Source organism: Aedes aegypti, chromosome 1 (genome assembly GCF_002204515.2).
Source record: "Aedes aegypti strain LVP_AGWG chromosome 1, AaegL5.0 Primary Assembly, whole genome shotgun sequence".
Classification (NCBI taxonomy): domain Eukaryota; kingdom Metazoa; phylum Arthropoda; class Insecta; order Diptera; family Culicidae; genus Aedes; species Aedes aegypti.
Window position 1 is genome coordinate 120179171 of NC_035107.1, and position 16048 is coordinate 120195218.

General features: G+C 34.7%; 1 protein-coding gene and 1 non-coding gene across 2 annotated transcripts in view; one reads left to right on the forward strand and one right to left on the reverse strand.

The window, feature by feature from the left end:
• LOC5575022 overlaps positions 1-16048 on the forward strand; it is a 366593-nt gene that overhangs the window by 260493 nt on the left and 90052 nt on the right. The window lies entirely within an intron of this gene.
• Positions 9751-9822, reverse strand: Trnat-cgu. The gene has a single exon. It is a non-coding gene; the product is annotated as a tRNA-Thr (tRNA).

Below are 16048 nucleotides of genomic sequence, written 5' to 3' on the forward strand. Positions count from 1 at the left end.
GAGGAAGTCCTAAGATAGTCTTTGCTCAAAGTACTGCCTGAGAAAAATTTCTAGAGGTATAAACGTTGAAATGTTCAAGGATTTCCTGAAGCAAATTATGGAGGAACTCCTGTAAGCATCCTATGAAAAAAATGCTGAAGCCATTTCTTGAAGAATTCATAATAAAATATTTGGAGAAACCACAAGGATATTTCCTGTTCTCGAGAAATACGAGAAGAAATTTTGCATCTCAGTTATCTGCAAGCAAGATAAGGAAAGAAAAGAGACCTTAGATACTATTTTGATTAAAATAGAGACTTCAGACACTTTTCATCAAAAATAGAGTCTTTTTAGAGACTTGCAAAAAATTGTATATAAAAAGAAACCTGCTGCCAGCCCTAGATATGTTAATCCTTTACCGAATAAATTTAGATACATTAAAAACATCAATCATGTTTTGATAAGCTGATGAAATTTCATACTCGAAAGAATTCTCACTGAACAGCTCATATAGTTTTTGGAGAGCGGCGCAGCCGAATTTTTTTTTCGAATGAAGATAGTTTTCTGGCAATTAATGATAGCTCGGGTTATAACGCAAAAATCCTTTGTCGTGAACATATTCTATCATGAATTACTGCTTCAAAATAATTTCCCTGATTGTGATCGAAATTCCCTGAGAATTCCAGGTTTTTTCCAGGTTGAATAAAATTCCCTGATAATTCCAGGTTTTCCAGGTTTTTCCAGGTAGTAGACACCCTGAATAACGATTTTTTCAAGAAATCCCTCAAAGAATCATGCGGAAATTCATTCAAATAGTGTTTGCATGGTTTTCTTCGGGTTCTGCACAAATTTGTGATTTTCCTAATGATTTCTCGCGTAACTTCTCAAAAGAACGTATCTAACATTGAGACTCTCTTTGTATACTCTCGTCTGTTACGTTTTTGTATGAAACGCTAGCCAAGGCCATTGTCTTTCGATCTATAGTGAAAAACTTATCAAAAGCTTTAGTATTGGATTGTAATAATCGAAAAAGAGCGAGAGAGGAGAGAATTAGCAAAGTTCAGTGAGATTTCAATAGGAATAAATTCTAAAATTCATTCAGGATTCCTGCATGGAGTCACTCTTCGAAAAATCGATCCAGCAGGTAACGAGTTGCTTGAGCACAATTCACTTCGAATTCTTACGGAGACTATTTCATCACAATTTCTCTGTTGTGTTCTGGGGTTTAAGCATATTTTTAGTAGATTATATATTTCCTTTCCTGAATCTCGTATCTAGAAAGCGTTGATGGTTTTGATAGTTTCCCATTATTAACGTCATTAATTAAAAAATGCATATTATATTGATTCTTCCAAATTTGTTCTAAGTAAATTCCTGATATTCCTCCTGAAATGATATTGGTTCATCGAAATAAAACCACACAGGTACCAGTTATAAATTCCTAGCGCTTTCTCTAACTAAACTTCCAAAAGTATCACCAGAAACTTTAAGACCGTGATAATTAATTACATAAATTGTGTAACATCATTTCCACTTAACGCTTGAGCAAGTTCTTTGAATCTGCATACCACAGTGAAAACTCTATGTTCTTCCCTACAAAAAGAAGCATAATCTTAACATTGTGCTTATGGAAAGAAGCAGAAACAATATAGCCGAAAAAATCCCCGTGAAAATTAAGCGTGGTCGTCCATCGTTTCGCCGATCGCAAATCGAGGCTAGTGAAAGATAAAAAAACTGGAAAATCATCCATGACAAAGACGGGAGGGAAAAGACATCTCCTTGTTCACCTCCGTTGCTAACATCTTTCGAAGCTCAAATCTAAGAATTGGGAGTTGGGTGTGGTAGGCGGAGCTCGCGCTTGCCGTAAAGTTTTATGCTAATTAACTTTTAAAAGCATCTTTTTGGCTTTGAGCAGATGAACTTTTAAGAAACGGTGAGGAAGATGGTTATGTCGAGCAAAATAGAGTTAGTTTCAATCTGAAAATTTACCATCAAATAAGGCTGATACAAATATTAATTTTCTTTTATGTCACCCCCCCCCCCCCCTTCGAAAATCCGAAAATTTTGAAGGGGAGAAATTTTTTTTTTGACATCAGTTAGGTTTTTTCAATTTACAAAGTAAAAAACAAGTAAAATAATGATCCAGAGGATGATTAAAAACAGTTTAACAACTATCATTTAAAATAAAAATTTCGAAAAATCAACTTTATTTTCATTTTTATTTTTTTGTTCCTTATTTATTTTTATCCCCCCCCTCGTACCTTCCAAAAGGTCTCGGACATAAAAGATATTTAATATTTGTATCAGCCTAATTTATTAAAATATTTAACTAATTTCCTATCATTCTTTTTTATTTGCAGGTAATGCTTTTGGATAATTTTGCGGAAAACTACAATTGGACGGAAAACGAAAGTTAAAAACACAAAAAAGGACATTTGTAAGCTTGAGATACATAAAATATGAAAATATAAATTCGAGCTCATATAATATATTATATTGGAAGCTTTAGGCTTGAAAACAAAGAGTACCTAAAAACAAAAAGATTTATACAGAAACCAAGAAAACAAATAGAATTGAAACCTCTATTTCTTGATTTCTATGAGAATTTTCAACAAAATTTGGCCAGACATTTCTCTAATGATGTTTCAAAGAGCTTGGGAATCAAGATAAGTATTCGTGACTTTTTCATTACTTTGTTCACGCTTCCTACTAGAAAACTTAGATCAGATATTTACCTGAAATTCCCTTCAGGTATTACTCCGATGATTTCGTCATCTCATCTCATTCATCTCGAGAATTCCACCTAAAGTTTTTCCAAGGGATACCCAAAAAACATACTCCACAGGGAGCCGGATCCTATTCTTGGCACTTTTGATTCACTTCGGCAGTGGGTTATTTTAAAGCTACAAAGCTTAAATTTGGCCACAATAGGCGTCATACTGAAGTTCTTCTTATTGCAAAGTTTCAAACATTTCGGCCAGGAAAAAACCCCCATGCCAAAGAGAATCATGGAAGTGCCCAAGTGGTTCTGCACCCTATGCCTTTAGAGATTCTTTCACAAATTTCTCAAGAAATCCCAAGTTTCCTTGGAATTCATCTAGTGATCAGAAGGCCGGCTCCAAAGGCACGTTCCCCACCAGTTGGGAGATTTGTGCCATTAATTGTTGGACATCTTGCAGAATTCAAGCAAGTGATTTCTTTAGTTATGCGTACTCTGGTACTTTAAGTTTTCTTTTCATTTTTTTAAACTTTCTCACTGTAACTGTTACTTCACACTTTTCATTCAAAACCTTTTATAGATTTTCGTGGCATGCAAAGTCTTGTTGAAAGTATTCTAGGAAATCGTTGACCAGCAATAAAATTTAGATCATTAATATTATAACCAAGCAATTACCTGATTTCATTACTGGTCATCTCTATTCCTCGCGATAACATTCTCATGTTATCGAAAAAAATGTTCCTTGCAAACCAGAATCTCCGGAACGGCACCAGGGAAGATCAGAACACGTGACGGGATTCCTTCCACCTTCATCTACACGCGCACGGTAATGGCTCGACACAAAAGAGTTTTCTTTTTGTATGCACTTTTCGTTTCACGTCGCCATTGCACAGTGAGTACACTTCATACAAATGTTGGCCGAAAGTACACACTCCAATAGTTAAATCGATATTCGAACGATACTTGTCATGGGTTTTTAATTCATTTTGGAGCTGATAATGACCACAATTAAGTTGGGTTCTGAGAAAATTGAGAGTATCTCTCACTTATCACTCTCTGTAACTATCTGCAATACATCATGAGCATCTGTTTATCGTCTAATGCTACAGCTTTGATTAGATCGGGGGGATAACAGTGCATGATAAAACCCATCTAAACAAGCTCCAAACCTGGGGACACTTTTATTATCAGATGTTCGGGGATTGTTTATCATGCCAGTAAAGTGAAATACCTACCCCAAATGGTAAATAAGCGAGGAAAATAAGTTTTGGGGCTTTCTTTTGCTGCTGTTATTTATCAAACTTGTTACAACTTGCGAAACATTGTCGATCATGGATCGACACAGAAGCGATGTTTTTCTTCACTAGCTTTGATTGTGCTTCGAAATCAATCGAGAATGAATTCTGCAATGCCTGTTTGGAACGTATTGAGGAGTAAATGATCATTCAAGAGTATTTCCTTGATATCTTACGGAAGCTTAGAAAATAAGAAACTTATTTGAAAAAGTTTCATGTTATAAACTTGTAGACATTTCCAGATGTCAATAATATCAGTGAAAGAATTTGCAAGAATTATTTTTTATCGCATTTTGCCAGCTTTGAACCACTGTGCGTCGTCAGCAGGAACCATCAGCACTAAACTAAATCTGCATGTTCATTCTTCAAGCAAGCAAGTTTGCTGCACTCAGTCCAGCAACCCGGCAAAAAAGAAGGAAAACCTAACTGTCACGACAAAAAAGAACCCCGCAGAATAGAGTGGTTAATTCGATAATATATTCATTGGGGAAACAATTCAATCCGCGGTCAGGGACCGTCAAATTTGCATTTCACAGCTCTCAGTTCCTTGCTCCGGAGCTCCATTATGAGAGCCTTTGGCATAGCAAGTTAGGGACCTCTATAGATAGTGTGAACGTGTTGGAAGATGGAAATGATTTTTTCTACAGAATTCCATGTCGGTATTGCCTAACCACTTGCACGTATACTATTTGAAATGTGGAAATTGCATTTAATGAGAATGGTTATGATGTGAATATATTTGACCGTTGGATGAGACTAACATTTATGAGAAGTGACTTATCCTATGTACGAAGTGATGCAATGGTTGTAAAACATTTGAAAACGGCATAAAATTACGATAAAATCTCATGTGATATTAAAAATACAGTGATGAACGAATTACTCCAAGTGTATTTCATGCAATTTCATCAGGAAATCCTTATGAAATTCTTCATGTACTTACTTCATCTATAAATTTCTTGAAGAGTTCTCCAATAGTTCCTTATGCACTTCAAGGTTTTTGTGCAGTGTGCAGTGCAGGACTAGTAATAACCAAGACATATGATATCTCTCAATTCTACGAGTTAGGTTTTGAACCCTCCGTGGCGCCCAGAGGTTTTTTTTCCGAAAACAGGAAAACACCAACCTTATACCTTGTCAGGGGCCCATATAGCCGTAGCGGTGTTACTGCCAGGTTGCCCTTGATCTACTGAACAACTTTGGCAAAGACTAAAACCTACTAGCCTTTCAGGATCTCGAGATATAGAATATTGAAGGAAATTTGCTACCAGCGCCATTTAGTGGATGAATTTCCAACTAGGCTTGTTACAGCCAGGTAGTTCTAAATCTATTGAACAACTTTGGCGAAGACACCAACCTTTAAGCCTATCAGGATCTCGAGATATAGAAGATTGAAGGAAATTGTTTGCTAGCGCCACCCAGCGGATAAATTCACAATTAGATTTGTTACTGCCAGATAGCCCTTGATCTATTGAACAACTTTGCCAAAGATACCAACCTTTTAGCTTATGAGGATCTCGAGATATAGAAGATTGAAGAAAATGTGTTACTAGCGCTACCTAGCGGATAAAGAAGTTTTTCGGACAGTTCTGAAAATTTCAACAAAAACAATCGAGAAATAAAAAAGTTATACACATTTTAGGGTGTTTTCCAGCATGTGAAAAGAATGTTGGCTGGATAAAGGATAATCTGTGAATTTCTTAGTGAAATTCTTGGATATATTCTCTGGTGGAATAGTTGGAGAGATTGTGGCAGAATTTATCGAGGACTTCCTAGGAGGATTCCCGAAGCAGTTTTGAGAAAAAAATTCTGATGTATGTGGACATTCCTGAAGGTATTTATGGAGAAAATCACTAGTATACTCTCCGGGGGACTAAGAGAGTTCTTCGAGTTATTTCAGGAGGAATCTATGTGGAAAAAACAATACAGGATATTTCCGGAGGACTTTCTTCTGGATAAGTTTTTTTTGAGAATTATTAGAATAATTGGAAGAATTCCAGAAGTAATGTTCAGATAAATTACTTAGAATATTGCTTGAAGTATTTCTGGGTGATTCTCCGGAAGAATTTTTGAAGGAAAAAAAACCAAAGGAAGGGCTGGTCGTGACAGAGTGATTTGAAAAAAGAAATTTAAGACCTCTTGCCTGAAAAAAAAGAGATCTAACACGAACAAAAAATACCAAAAAGAGACCAAACAAGCCAGGAGGTAAAATTGGTTCTTGTTCTTGGTAGACTTATTTCCCATAGAATTCCTCCCAGAATTTTCCTAAGAAATTCCTCTAAAATTTTTGGTTTTTTTATACCTCAAGAATTCAACGTGGATTTTTCAAGGATAACCACAGAAATGACCTTGAAGATCATCATGAGTTTCTCGAAGGATTCTTTGAGAAATCATCAGGAGACCCTCAGGAATACCTCCAAAAATTCTTTCAAAACTATTTTAACGAAGTCCAAAGTCTTCGAGGATTTTATCCAATGATTTCCCTGGCATCCTCTAGGATTCCCGTTTAGAACATCTTATACAATTTAACCAATAGTTCTAAAAAGATTTTTTTAGGATTTTCTACTTGTCTTTCAGGATTTCATCAAGATTTCAACTAGAAAATTCATTAAGGGATAACCCCAGTAATTCCTCCTACGATTCTTTTTTTTTTTCAACATTTTTTTGAATTTTTCTCATGGAACTCTTCAGAGATGTTTTCCAGGCTTTCTTCCAGGAGTTTTTCCAATGATGTCTCCGAAATGACAATGGACATTTTCAAAAAAAAATCTGTTAGGCATTTCTAATGATAATTCCCCTCTGATGAAAATTGAACAAGGAGAACTCCTGGACTCTTGAGGAAGTTTTATAAGATTTCCTAGATAAATGGCTTACACAAATGAAAAGAAAAATCAATCGAATCTCTGGAAAGTATCCCGCGGGATTTTCTGGAGAAATCCCAAGAAAAAAATATCGAAAATATGAATGATCCGAGGGATTATGTGAAATATTGCTGTAGTATCAACTGATATGGGAACAGAGATAAACTTTTGAAGCTTTTAACTCTCGAATAAACCTGTGAATTTTCTAGGAAAAAAAAATAAATCTTCGAAAGATCTCCTAAGAGTAAAACCTGGACTCCCTGTTGGAACACCCGAAGCAATTCCTGAAGGAACTCATGAAGTAATTTCTGAAGTTTTTTTTTTCAGAGGAATTTGCAGATTTCTTAGCGAATTCCTTGAATATATTCTCTAGTGGAATCCATAGATAAATCTAATGAAATAATTTTCCTAAGATTTCCTGGACTTATTACCGAAGTGGTTTTAGGAGGAATTTCCGAGGGTATTTGTAGTAAATTCTTGATGGGTGGAGTAATTTCAAAAAGCATTCCTAGAATACGTTTAAGGAGGAATTCCCGCAGGGGATTCCGGAGCAATTCCTGAAGGAGATTTTTGAGGGATAACTGTAAGAGTTCTTTGAGAACATACGGAGTAGTTATTTGACAAATCGCTGAGGGAATACGGCGAGCAATTTCCAGAAAGCAAGTCCACGGAAGAACTCCTAGGAGCGACATCCGGAGGAATTCTTAAGAAGAACTTCTGGGGGAATCCCTAAGGGGAACTTTCGGAGGAATTCCTAAGGAGAACTTCCGGAGGAATTATTAGGGGTTACTTCCGGATGAATTCCTAGAAGAAACTTTCGGAGGAACTTTCTGAGGAGTCTTTCTGAAGATACTTCCGTAGGCATTTTCATGGGGAATTTCTGGAAGAATTGCTGGTAGTTTCTGGAGGAGTTTCCAGCAAATTTATTGAAAAAAAAAATCCTGCAAACATTTTAGGTGGAACCCCTGGATGAAGTTCAGGAGGAATAAATCAAGCAATCTAGGGTTTTCAAATTTCCCGGGATTTGATTTCCCGGGAAATGAAAGAAGAAAATCGTGAAAATTAAGCAAATTTGATGATTTTTTTAATTATTTGTAATTTTGTTATATTTTTTTATACCAGTAAACTTGTATGGTACCTACATTCTCTTTTTTAAGTAATTTATTGATGTTTCTCAAAAAAAATCTATCGATTTCGTTGTGTACGCTAAGTTTAAAAACCACACAAATTATGATATTGAGTCCATGTGGAGATTATTCTTGGCACATCGTATGAAGTTCAAATAATATGTACAGGACGGACTCGATTATCCGGAGTTTATTCTTTAATATTCTTGTTTTTGAGATTTTATGCATAAATTTAATTTGGTATAGCAATATACAATATGAATGGTTTTGCAGCTTTGGATGTAGGTAAAAAAGGGGGTTTGAAAAAGAGGTTTTTTGTATGCCGGTCAAAATATTTTCTTTCCAAGACCCCTAATGTTCCTAAAAATAACTTCTGGCTACGCCACTGCATTATACAAACAAAACCACGAAAAAATATAATATTTAAGTTCTTTTAATGCAGATTTTATTTATTTTTTAGTGATTCGATTATTAGGAAGATTCGATAATTCGGAGTGGAAAAAAATGATACAACGGATAATCTAGTCCGACCTGTACCAACATTAAATTGAACCTTCCAAACACTAGAATAAAAACCAACTAGAGTCTAACGATGGAAATGTGACGGTTAAAGCCATGAAAACTTTATGAGCGTACTCAATTCATGGATGATCCCTCGAAAAATCCTGTATTTTGTATAGCATATACTCTATTTTGGAAAAAAAAACATATCGTCAAAGAGCTATCAGTTTTATCAACAACTATTTGATTTCAAAAAAAAAAAACAACAAATCAATATCCAAGTATAGCTAGTGATCTAGCAAGATAATTGCATTGGTAAAACTGACATGAAAAGTAAATTATACGATAGTTTAGGTTTGAAAATGGATGGTCAATCCTTTTTCAATAGAACTACCCGGGAAATACAGAAATCCCGGAAAATACGGGAATCCCGGGAAACAGGAAATCATTTCCCGGGAAATGTTCCCGGAATTGAAAACTCTAAAGCAATCCAAGCAATTAAAATATCCGAAAGACTCTTGTGGGCATTCAATGAAAAGTTCCTGGATTCACTACTGGAGGAATACAGGAAGAAATTTTCAGTGGAATCCTATCAGAAATTCCATGGAGGAATAACTAAATGAAGCAATCTCTGTAGGAGTTATGAGTTCCTGTATAAATTTCGTACTGGGACACCCAGAAGTATTCCCAGAGAACATCATGAAGGAATTCCAGTACATAACTGTATAAGCGATTTCTGGAGTTCATGACTGAATCCTGGCGGGAAATAGCCGGCGCAATCCTTGGAAAAGCCCGTGAAGGAGTTTTAACGTAAATCTTAAAGGATTTCCCACAATATTTTAAAAAGCTCCTCCCATAAATTCTCAGAGAATTCTCACAACAATTACTAGAAAATATCCCGCGAAACAGGAAGAAGTCTTCTAAAGAATATTCTAGAGGAGAATATTTGATCGTTAATTCTAATTCATTTACACTGAAGTTCTGCTATTGGTGAAGTAATCAGATTTGTAACAACAAGATTAAAATGCTTGAATTTAGGAATGACGTTCCTAAAATGGGCATACATACAAGAATTATTATATTATTACACAATAAATTTATTTCTAACAGTTTACACAACTGGCAATATTAATTGTTGCCCGAATCGATTATAAAACCATTCGAATCGAGTCACTCGATTCTAGATGTCACTGATCTCATGTAAGTAAACGTTCATCATGATTCCCTCTAATCTAATCACTCAAACCCGCCAACAAAAAATATCACGTTGCCTCCTGTGAGGATTGAACTCACGACCGCTGGTTTACGAGACCAGCGCTCTACCACTGAGCTAAAGAGGCGGGAACGAGAGGAGGGTCTTCCGAACTCTACCGCTGGAATTGTTCCGAACTTGACCTCTCTAGCAGTGCACAGCAGTTCGCTAATTCCAGGCAGAAACATAAATCTCATCCAGGCAATAAATTAGAGAAGGAAGCGCACACACACGCACAACATTCGCTACACTGACTGCTAGCTCACGGAATCGTTTGTGCGGTTGGATAGAGAGGTGTAACGAGGAAGTGAGCGCGTGTGCGTCATAATGATTCCCTGTCCATATTTGAACGCAAAAGTGTAGTTTGTTTGTTGTTCGCTTTGCTTTGAGCGCTGTGGCACTGGTAGCAATTCTAAAGTGATGTAGATGTATGGACAAAGCGGACAAAGCGGGCAATGGGTGGAATGATATGAGCCTATGCATGCTATAAAACGTTTGACTTTTACTGTGCGCCCTGTTTTCTAGTTGCCCGTGAGAGAGAGCGAGACAACACCAACACACGGCGCACAGTAAAAGTCAAAAGAACAAAAGAATTTATGGCACGTATAGAGGCTCATTCCGATTTAGAAACGACGAAAATAAAAGTGATAAGAATGCGAGACTTAGAAGGCAGGAAAAAGGGAGTTTTGGGATAATATGTACCCTTGACACAAAACGACACACGATTTTAAAATTTGTATGAACATCCATAAATGACCACGTGATTTACGATCCCAAATATCTTCTGAAGTAACAATCAGAGAATGGAAGAATAAGTAGCCAACAAAAAATAAATAAATACTGAGAGAATCGTCCTAGAGATCTCTGTCATAATTTTGGAGGAGTTTCAAAGCACCTCAAGGGAAATCGCGGAAGCAATGAGGAGGGAATGTCTAGAAGAATTGAAAATTTAATTTAAAGTTCATTGTTGAAAAAAACTGGAGAAATCACAGTACAAATTTCCATAGCTATTTCTTCAAAGAATTAATGAAGAACGTGTGGAGTATTTATTGATAAACCTTTTGAGCCTCAAGGATTAACACAAAGATACTATACAATAATTATTCCTCGAATTCTCGAGCAACTTTTGGATATTAAGTGACTTTCATTTCAAAATAGGTACATATTTCTTCTGAAACCTGCAGTAACTAAGTCTTAAAAAAAAACCTACTATCAGCTGTGAATTGAAGGTAGCTTATTTTCAAGCTAAAGTCGTGTCACATATTTTTTCGGGTCGGAAATTTTATCGATTTTCCCCGAGCAACGATGAAGATATCTGCAACACTCCAATACTTACGACCAACACAATGGCATGTTCGATTAAACATCAATCCGTTTACCTGAAATGAGAAGAACAATAAATATATCAATTAGAAACAATTTTCGCATACATATTACACAAACAACAAATATTTATCTAAATTAACACGAGTCTCATATCGTTCTAATTATTCGAAATTGAGTCAATAAAATTACCATTCCCCGATGGAAGAGCACCATGTAAAGTGATACCCATGCTTTCAATCGAAACTCTGCTAAACACTCCTAAAACCGAAACATTGAAGTATCATTGTCACCGACCCCGCATTTCGATGGATCGGTGCAGATTTCAATGATTGCTCTCTATGAGACTCCTGACACCACCACCCATGGGCCTTGTGACAAAGCAATTTAAATTAGCTACCGTCAAACGAGGTGACTTGCAACACATGGTATATTACTATCATATTTCACTATAAAACACAAATATAATAAATATGTTATACAGGGCGTCTACTCGTTTACCGAAATGAAATTCCCTGATATTTCCAGGTTTTATAAATAAGGTTCAGGTTCTAGAAATACTCTAATTTTATATGACCAAAACAAACTTATGACAATTTTAAAAATTGTTTTGAAGTGTATTAACTCTTCTAGACATTTTAAAGCAATGTGCTAACAATATTAAAGCTCAATACGAATATTCATATGAATTGTATTTAATAATGATGGTGTTTTTTATTTTGTTTTTAAAGTTCTGACCATCATCGTGTTCAGAACACGGATAATAAAGTTCCAATTTAATCGAATCCGACATGTATAACATTTACAAATGTGGTAATTTAGGTAAATGATTAATTGTTTGCATTTCATTCGAAAACTTTCAAAAGCTCTGAATGAATCATGATTGTAAATTCAAAGTTTTTTTAAATTCCAGATTTCTAATCCGGAATCGGTTTTATTCAGAAACCTCTTACTTGAAAAAGAGACCAAGCAGTAATCAAAAAACAAATCGAAACCTAACAGGAACCAGCAGAAAATAGTTTGATTCTTTATGAAATCAGACCTGATATTTCGCTGAAAATATTTTATTTGTTTGAACTTCCTCGAGACATTACGACAAATAATAGTGTTTGTATTACTGCATTTTCTTAAGAAATTTCATCAGAAATAATCTCAGGCATTTGCCCAAACATCCAGATATAACTCTGAAGATTTCTTTAAATAAGATAAATGGATAGATATTTTAATTTGAGAGATTTGATTTTTTCTCCAGGAGTTCATTTAGTGATTATTTCCCATAAAACCACGTCAAGAATTTACCTAAAGAATTTCTCCAAGAATTTTATTTTGGATATCTTAAATTACAAACTGATTTTTTTCCAAAAATAACACACAGAACACACAGAAATTACCTCAAAGATTCCATCAGTAATAACTTCATATATAATTTCAGATATTTTTCAAGAAAATCTCGTCCTCAAGTTTTTTTTTTCGGTGATTTTTCCATCGGTTTCCTAGAACATCGTCCAAGGCTCCCGTTTTAAACATGTTGCCATATTCAACTCTAAATGCCTCCAGGGATTTGTCAGGATTTCCTACATAATTATCCTTCAGAATTTCTTTAAGATTTTGACTAGCAATTTCTCTAAGGATATCTTGAGAAATTACTCCAGAGATAGCTTCTAAGATTTCTTTGGGAATTCCAGTAACAGGAAATCCAGGAAATTCCAGTAACAGTAACTCCTCGAGTAAATTTAAGAGATTTCTCAATGAAGTTTTCACAGATTATTCCAAGCATTCTTCCAAGAGTTTTTCGTGACGAATTTCCAAAGCAAATATTAGAGTAACCTCTAAAAAACTTGTGTAAGTTCTTAAGTCATTCTTGATAAATAAGTATTTTTAGAGAAACTCTTGACAAAACGTAAGAGTAATTGCTAAAATCATTGAAAAAAAAAAGATCAATATTGAATCTCTGTGAAGCAACTTCTTGAAAAACGAAATCCTGAATCAAATTCTGGTGACATTCCCTTAAACATCCTTAAAAAATTGATGATAAAATTGGTAGAGGAATCTCTTAAAGAATTCCTGGAGAGAATCCTGTATTAGTCCCTGAAAGTATTCCAGATAAAATATCTGGAGAAAACACAAGGAAAATTCTTGAAACATTTTCTCTAGAAATATGTGAAGAATTTCTGAAAGAATTAGTTGAATAGTCTCTTAACAGGCTCTGAAAGTTTCTCGAGGCCTTATAGAATTTTGCATCAGAATTCACTACAAGCAAGATAGGGAAAAGAGATCCTTTAGAGAACATATTGGTTAAAATAGAGACCTTACATCATAAATAGAGACTTATTAAAGATTTGAATAAAAAAAAGAAACCTGTCCCAGCCCTAGATATGTGAATCCTATACTGATCAAATATACCTGAAGATATTTGATGTTTAGATAAGGCGATTAAGTTGCTTACCTGAAAAGATCCTCACTGAATAGCTTAAGTAACGTTATGATAGCGGCGCAGCCGAATTTTTTTTATTGAAGAGAGTATTCTGGAAAGTAATGGTAATCTCTGGATTTTGACGCAAAAATCCTTTGTAGTGAACATATTCTACCATGAATTACAGCCTCAAAATGTTTTCGCTGATTGTAATTCTAATTCCCTGAGGATTCCAGGATGAATAAAATTCCCTAATAATTCCAGGTTTTCCAGGTTTTTCCAGGTAGTAGAAACCCTGTTATAAATCAGTCCTACATTATGTGTTTCCTACAAATTCAATTTAAGCTGTTATTAGAATTAGAATTAGAATTATTATTTATTATAATGCTTTGAATATATAAATAACAATACTTAACAAATGTTACTAATAAAAATTATCATTATTTCGTTGGAAAAAACTTAATTAGCATTGAGTGTTGCAAGTAACCTGCACGAGAACAGATAAAAATGTAACCTTTTTATAATGGTTGATTTGATAGAAAAATTAAAATATTTTTTTTTATTAGATTTTCATTTAGATTTTATGTCGTCTCATTCTGTAGTTCGAAGGAGAATTTAAATTTTTAGAACACGTTTAAATCATGGTTTTTTGGTTGAATGAAGTTGAAAAGTGTTGCAAGTGACCCCGTTTAACGGTACCCTATCCTGTGCGTCGCCATTTTTGGGACCGATTTGCAACGACGTTCCAGGTGGAAAATTATAATGATAACAACGAATGAAACGATTGCCTCCCGGCTTGAACACGTACGTTCAGTTATAATTGAATTAAATTACTAAAAACAGTGGCGTCTACCCGCCGCGGTCCCCCCCACCTGTGTTATCAGCATCCGTTTGGCATGACGACAATTAGATACAGTTTTGGACATACACAATTATCCGATAAACAGAACGAAATTAGATTGAATAGATATAACACAACTAACCTAGAGATTGATTGAAAAGTAAATGTAACTGTTCAATTTTGTGAGAATTTTAGTCATTTTTATAAACATTAAACATAATAATAAAAATGACTACACGTATGCATCCTTTCAAGATTTTTTTTTTTCATCAATTTCATCCAAAATTATTTGAGATAGAAAGTCTTCTTCATTTTTTTTTATTGAACGACCTTTTGAAGTAATTTCTCCATTTATTTCGTTCAAGATATCTTCAAGAATTCAACCTGAATTTATTTTGAAGAGAGATTCCACCATGACTGTCTTCACGTATTCCTACAATGATTATTTTACAAATTTCTCTAGAAATGTCCAGGCCCACTAGGGGTTTCATTGATTCTTCCAACGATTCCACTATGATTTCTGTTCAGGACGAGATTTCTGTTTGGGACATCTTCAAGAATTCAAGCACTTGTTTTTCCAGAGATTTGTTCACTGATATACTAGGATTACCTCCAAAATAGCCGTTCAGGATTCTTTTGAGATTTTACCAAGGAATTTTTATAAGTAATTATTCCCAAGATTCATCAAAGGATGTCCTGAGAAAATCATTCAGAATTCTTTGACAAATTTCTCAAGGAAGTTATCAATGAATTTATCCAGGGACATCTCCAAGAAATTGTCAGTGATAGAATTATTGAAATAATCCTGAAACAATCCTACCGGATTTTGAAAACCAAGTAAAAAAATAATCTCTGGAACTTCTGTAGAAATTGCTGATGAACTCTGGCAGGAATCGCCGAAAAAAAATCCTAACTTCTGAGAAAGGCTAGGTGGATTTTTCAAATAAATTTATTATAAAATGATTTAGAAAAAATAATCAATCGAATCCCTGTAACAATGAAAAAGAAATCAAACCAGAACACATTTGGCCAAATATACCATTGATATATAATACCTGTTCGAAGTAATGAATGACCATTCCAGTTTTCTAACTTTTCAGCTTCATGACGCATTTGGCTTAACTTTTTTGAGATGTTCCGCAAGGAAGTTCTCAAAGAATTCAGCTAGATTTTTTCCAAAAAATATCAATGATACTTTTTAAGAAATGTTTTAAAAAAATTCTTGAAGTGGACCAGAGGTAATTTTGAAACCAAATACTATAGTAATCTTTGATGAAACTTCTGCAGAAATTACTTATGAATCCTTGCAGAAATCTATGAATACAAGACACTTTGCGCTTCTTGAAGAAGTGTTGGTGGTTTTTCTAAATAAATTGCTAACAATAAGATAACACAGCGTAACCAGAATAACATTTATGTGGATGTGTCTCTAGTAAATTTGAGATTGGTGAACCAGATGCTGCACTCAGAAATATTCCAGCACAGCACAATTTTGAACAACAGGTCGCCGAAGTTGTATAAACTACGGGTGTTATGAACGTTTAGAAGAAATTATAACTTTGATTCATCAAACTCTTATGCATCAAAATTTTGAGAAAATAACTTGAAATAAGACTTAAAATTTTGTGTAGCAAACAGTTTGGTTTAAATTGCACGATACAATTTTGATTAAATCGATTTTTTCCAGCATGCTTGAAGTCTACATACATTTTTTTTTAATGGCAAGATACAATTATT